This window comes from Nomascus leucogenys, chromosome 22a (assembly GCF_006542625.1).
Source record: "Nomascus leucogenys isolate Asia chromosome 22a, Asia_NLE_v1, whole genome shotgun sequence".
Taxonomy (NCBI): Eukaryota; Metazoa; Chordata; class Mammalia; order Primates; family Hylobatidae; genus Nomascus; species Nomascus leucogenys.
The window spans coordinates 95,170,838-95,177,834 of NC_044402.1; the positions used below are offsets into that span (position 1 = coordinate 95,170,838).

Below are 6,997 nucleotides of genomic sequence, written 5' to 3' on the forward strand. Positions count from 1 at the left end.
TAAAATTATTTTAACTCCCATTCTAATTAGTCTGCTTTAGAGAAGAATCACTGCATTTCATAGGTGGTTGCATATTACAGCCGGAGGATTACTGAATAAATCTTAATAAAAATGTTGAAATGCTGTGGTAATATAAAAGCATTCACTGCACCTATGAATGATATAATTACAGTTCTTTTAGATTTAATCCAATATAATCATAATAATTAGAAGTTATTGACTACATTTGTGGCTTGCAATTTGAGATAGGTATTAATGCTATGACTAATTTCACTACACATTTGAGCACACTTGTTTCAATGTAACATCTTTAGAAAGCAAAGACAAAATATAAATGTTATTTACCTGCAAAGTTTCTGTTTGATCTTCATTTTTAAATGATTTTCTCTATTACAACAATTAAGAGTTTGTTGGCTATTTAGAGATAAATGTGGTAGTAATTTCATTCTTTACATACTGAAAAAATATATTAAAAATTTATGCATCTCTCTGGGCATATATAATATAAAATAGCAGAGGAAATCCATACACATAAAAAAAAACATTCAAAGCAAATGAGGAGGAAAGAAGAAAGAGTGCTCTATTCTAGCTAATTTCATGCAAGTTATTGTGGTTCATTGTGCAAAGCAACCTATATTGTCTTATTTTTTTTTATTATAGATACTGTGGCCGATTTAAGAGACTCAACCAAGATTACAAGTCTTATCAGCTGTAGAGAGATTATTTCATCCCTCCAACAGAGAGTTTAGTAAGTATTATCTTTTTCCTAGTTTGTCCCTTGCTGAGCATAAGAACCAAAATGCCAATATAAAATGCGCACTAGATCACTTAAAAATGTTGAAACCAATTTCTTGCCCTTGCTTGCAGGTCAAGATTGGCTAAACCTGTTAATTAAACTCAATCATAATATAATTATATAAAAGTTTTCATACAGACATACGAGTTTGTCTTGGAATCAAAGACTGTTTGGTGCTAGTATCTTAAGTCTTTTTTTTATTTAAAATCTTTTTATTATTATTATACTTTAGGTTTTAGGGTACATGTGCAGGTTTGTTACATATGTATCCATGTGCCATGTTGGTTTGCTGCACCCATTAACTCATCATTTAGCATTAGGTATATCTCCTAATGCTGTCCCTCCCCCCACCCCCCAACCCACAACAGTCCCAGGATTGTGATGTTCCCCTTCCTGTGTCCATGAGTTCTCATTGTTCAATTCCCACCTATGAGTGAGAACATGCGGTGTTTGGTTTTTTGTCCTTGCGATAGTTTACTGAGAATGATGTTTTCCAGTTTCATCCATGTCCCTACAAAGGACATGAACTCATCATTTTTTATGGCTGCATAGTATTCCATGGTGTATATGTGCCACATTTTCTTAATCCAGTCTATCGTTGTTGGACATTTGGGTTGGTTCCAACTCTTTGCTATTGTGGATAGTGCCACAATAAACATATGTGTGCATGTGTCTTTATAGCAGCACAATTTATAGTCTCCCATTCACAATTGCTTCAAAGAGAATAAAATACCTAGGAATCCAACTTACAAGGGATGTGAAGGACCTCTTCAAGGAGAACTACAAACCACTGCTCAATGAAATAAAAGAGGATACAAACAAATGGAAGAACATTCCATGCTCATGGGTTGGAAGAATCAATATCGTGAAAATGGCCATACTGCCCAAGGTAATTTATAGATTCAATGCCATCCCCATCAAGCTACCAATGACTTTCTTCACAGAATTGGAAAAAACTACTTTAAAGTTCATATGGAACCAAAAAAGAGCCCGCATCGCCAAGTCAATCCTGAGCCAAAAGAACAAAAGCTGGAGGCATCATGCTACCTGACTTCAAACTATACTACAAGGCTACAGTAACCAAAACAGCATGGTACTGGTACCACAACAGAGACATAGATCAATGGAACAGAACAGAGCCCTCAGAAATGATGCCGCATATCTACAACTATCTGATCTTTGACAAACCTGACAAAAACAAGAAATGGGGAAAGGATTCCCTATTTAATAAATGGTGCTGGGAAAACTGGCTAGCCATATGCAGAAAGCTGAAACTGGATACCTTCCTTACATCTTATACAAAAGTCTTTTTTTTTTTTTTACTTTTCTGCATCCAATTTTTGTCTAACCCAATACTACCTTTGTATTATACTTGTAGTAATAAAGATGCTGGACTTGGGATAGTCATATTTCTTTCCTGGTTCTCTTGTAGATGAAATAACTTATCCCCGAATAGTAACATAGGTGAAGGATCAGTGTCATGATATAGAAAAATACTCATCTCCCCCACCACTTGCCTTCTTCCCGGAAGCTAAGTTGTATCGCGAGATTTCGGCCTGACTATTACTTGGGCCGCTGAAATAGCCCACCTTTTTCTTCTGCACAGTTGGAGAAGAAAACTGTTTAAAACAAACAGCAATTGATGGATAAATCAGGAATAGATTCTCTTGACCATGTGACATCTGATGCTGTGGAACCTGCAAATCGAAGTGATAACTCTTCTGATAGCAGCTTATTTAAAACTCAGTGTATCCCTTACTCACCTAAACGGGAGAAAAGAAACCCCATTCGAAAATTTGTTTGTACACCTGAAAGTGTTCACGTAAGTGATTCATCAAGTGACTCATCTTTTGAACCAATACCATTGACTATAAAAGCTATTTTTGAAAGATTCAAGAACAAGAAAAAGAGATATAAAAAAAAGAAAAAGAGGAGGTACCAGCCAACAGGAAGACCAAGGAAGGAGAAATCCTATATACTCACTAATAGATAAGAAGAAACAATTTAGAAGCAGAGAATCTGGCTTCCCATTTTTAGAATCAGAGAATGAAAAAAACCCACCTTAGAGAAAAATTTTAACGTTTGAGCAAGCTGTTGTAAGAGGATTTTTTAGCTATATTGAAAATCTGAACTATGAACACCACCTGAAAGAATCATTGAAACAAATGAATGTTGGTGAAGATTTAGAAAATGAAGATTTTGATAGTTGTAGATATAAATTTTTGGATGATGATGGATCCATTTCTCCTATTGAGGAGTCAATGGGGATAGTTTCATAGTAAGTTCTGAATTCCCTGTAAGACTGAGTGTATACTTAGAAGAAGAGGATATTACTGAAGAACCTGCTTTGTCTAAAAAGAGAGCTACAAAAGCCAAAAATACTGGACAGAGAGGCCTGAAAATGTGACAGGGTCATGAATGTCAAAGGCTTTTATCTTGAGAACATGGTGTCTGGAGTTAAAGATAATCTACTTTTTTACCTTAGATATTGGCATACTCCACGCATTTGTACCATTCTTGAGTGATCGCTTAGGAATGAATGTGATTTGAACTCATTCATGTTGAGAGGGTGTCAAGTTGAGAACCAGGCAGATCCCCACCACCTATAGTAAAAAGGACCCTAAAGTAAACTGGTTGAAGAAATCAGATCCCAAAGATTCTTGGTGAATTTTGAAGTCTTCATCAGTATACCCATATTAAAAGGAGATGACAGAAGCCAAAGTAATTATGGGCTGACAGGACAACTGATCAGTTTCATTAAAAAGGGCAAACTTGAAGATAAATCTTTTGACTCCAGCTCTTTAGAGGATCTAAAGTGACCTTGATGGACAGTGGAAGAAATCACAACATGGAATTCCTTGAATAAAAATTTATTGACTTTAAAAAAAGAAAAATACTCATCTCCCCAATTAATATTATAAAAAAATCCTGATTATATACATGCCCACTCTTTCCACAGAGAAGAAAAATTCAAAGTAGTACAGAAAACCCTTCATTTACACTGTTTTATTCTAATCAATTGTTTATACGTAAATAATTTAAGACCTGTATATTGTATTTATGCAGTGCAGGATATTTAAAGAAAAATAAGATACTATCTTTGTCCTCCAGTAGATAGACACTATGTTCAATAGTAATTCAAAAAAGAGGAGCCCAATTAAGAAAAAAACAAAAATGCAAAAATCCTGGATTGTCTTTGTCCATGTAATTGAGATATACAATGAATTTCTCAGCTATATTGACTTCAGGTTACAGGACTGTAAGTTCCAACACAAGACCAATATATGTAAATATATAACTTAACTGGGTAGCAAGAAAAGCACCATACATAAAGAGAACATATTACTTAGGTGATATGAACAATAAGTGGTGGAAACAGAAATCTAGGTTGTTATACTGTAGTGGGATACTTGCGATTAGAGAAATAATCAGCAGGGTAAAAAGGATCTTTCGCCTTTTGTTTGTGATCAACTGCAAGCTAAGAAGTTAACAGAGATAAATAGAGAATGTGAACTAAATGGCAGGTAATCTTCACAGGAGAATGGAATAATAGCCACTTTTATTCAACCATTTGATGAAAGAAGAAGTATACCTCCATGACTAGTTTCAAAGCAAGGCAAAATGTGTACCATACATCAAAAAAAAGCAGAAAATTGCCAAGAAAAAGTAAAAGAGAGCAATATTAGAGCACCGATCTGAATGAACTCCAGCTGTATAAATTTACTCAGCTGTCTGAAACAACGACTTAACCCAGGAAAACATCAAAGTGCAATGGGATTTCCACACACAACTCAAGATTAATAAAGCACAGCACATCTCAAAGGAAAGGCAATCCAATCACTAGCTTTTTTAAAGTTTATATCATCTCTTCCAAAAAGATGAATCAAAGACAATGTATACCCAAAACAGGAGACTCAGTACTTTATTATAATCAGAAATGTCTATAATAAATTATAAGTTCCCATGCTTGGAACTGCATTGGGTAGGTATTATGGAAGAAGGAAAAAGAGGTTTGTCAATTCATCCTGACATCATATGAATGAAATGGGAATATAATATATCCTCCTTAATGACTGAGCAGAAGAGACCCTGACTATATAAGCACACAGCTCACACACACACACGCAGCAGAATAAGTAGCATACATATTTGTTCTATTCGTCTGAGTTTTCATATCAAACACTGTCTCCCAGAAAAAAAATATGTTTCAAGAAGGATTATTTAGATTAATATTTCATTTAAATTCAAACTATAACAATATTCCTTATTGCCACCTGTTCTAAAACGCAAAAAGATTTCTCTGAAATGTCACATAGCAATAGCATAGATTCTTTTGAAAAGATGGCCTACAAAATATAAGAATCGGAAATAGTTATTTAGACAGACCTTAACTAAGATACACATAAGCTTTCCCTCAAATGGTTAGGTAAAAGTGGCCGTGGGCACTAATATTTCTGCTTAATTTGCCTCTAGCAACTCTTTCAAAATCTGCGGATGCCCTGACTGTCCCCCACACCAGGGGTTCTACCCTAAAAGCAACAAATCTAAGCAGAGAAAAATTATTCTTTATCTCAAGTATACTGAAAGGATCACGCACACATCACTTAGCCCAGTATGTGAACTGATAGTCAAACACGCAATCACATGCGAGTCACAACCATGAAACCTTGGATGGAACAGAAACCAGTGTATATAGACAAATAGAAAATAACCCTGAAGGGTTTTTTTTTTTTGCCACGGTGGCAAATCCAAGTTGTGCCTTGTAAAACATTAATAAAATAGCATTTTTCTTACAGTTATGTTAAAAAAAAACTACATGTGTTGATTTATCTGAAAGACACATATATGATTCTTTTGTAAAATAATTATTAGATTAATTCTATAATTTCACCTTGTGCTCTTCACTGGATTAGATTTAACTCATATAACAGTCTTTCTCTCCCTATAAATTTTTCATATTAACATACACAAAAAAACACACTAATCTATTCTACAAAAAATAAAATAAAATGTAAAAGTGGTATCAACACAACTCCAATTACTTCAGTATGAGCCATTTCACACTAAAATGGTGAGTATAATCACAACTTGAAATGTAGTCTCTAGTTGAGAAAATTTATCAAAGCAAGCTAGTCACTGTCTTCTACCTTCTGTTTTCATTTATTAACAGAATTGTGTACTTTTTATTTTCTAAATGTAGAACATGAACTTCATATTGAGCTGTATGTACATTTAAATGGCTTTCTCTGATTAAATGCTATGAATATCCCATGAAATAATCATTTTTGGTGTCATGGAACTTTTTTAATGTCAATTCAATATTAGAAAATGATTATTTCTTTTCTTTTATAAAGAATTGAATATTAAAGGTCATTCTTTCTCTTACATATTTATGAGGAACAATAAAAATTGTTCATTTTATTCCTTTATTATCTGAGTTCAACTAGACACACTCTTATCCTAGACGGCAAAATTCTAGAAAGTGTATTTTAAAAGAGAAGTAACAGAAAAAGAAAATTACATAAAATGGCTGATTTACATCTCTTTGAAAGTGTTGCCTGGAAGTCAAAAGTGATCATCTTCCTACCAAGACATTAAATACGGGCACAACAATATGTTAATTGAACTTGTAAGCAGGAAACAGTTTGTAGTTAGAGACAGTGTTTTCCACAAAACTGAAGTTGCATTAATAGCGATCTGCTGGGGGTTGGGAGGTATGGGTGCTAGTCCAAGGAGTCATTTTCAGGAAGGGGCCAAATGCTGCTAAATATTGCTCAGGTTCCAATGCTACAAAAAATTCCCTAGGGGGCACTTAGGATGTATTGTTACTCCAAATGTTTCTTTCTAAAGATATGTCTAAAAATAAAAGTAGTGCATCTTAGAACAAAGTAATAGGGGGAAAAAAACCTTAAATCTGAAGATTTCTATATTCTGTATCTTTCTGAATAAGAGTATTTCATTAATTAGTGAATCAACCTAATATGTAAAACATGAAGGACAATTAGTAAATATCAATTCGTATACAAAATAAATTAAGTAAATATAGTGACCAGTTTCACTGTGTTTATGTAGAGGTACATATTTCTTTTGGTCCTACGATTAATTTTTTGTTGTTGTTAAAACCCAATGCAGGTCATATAACCTTGAGTCGAGTGAGGAAAAAGGGTTTTCATATTTTTTTCTAACCTTGGATAAAAAAAA

At 33.9% G+C, this 6,997-nt stretch overlaps 1 pseudogene across 1 annotated transcript; it reads left to right on the forward strand.

The window, feature by feature from the left end:
* The first annotated feature begins 2,415 nt into the window (after positions 1-2,415).
* Positions 2,416-3,228, forward strand: LOC100600738 (annotated as a pseudogene). Its single transcript, XR_120868.4, has one exon. The product of XR_120868.4 is annotated as a TATA box-binding protein-associated factor RNA polymerase I subunit D pseudogene (transcript).
* Positions 3,229-6,997: the final 3,769 nt, after the last annotated feature.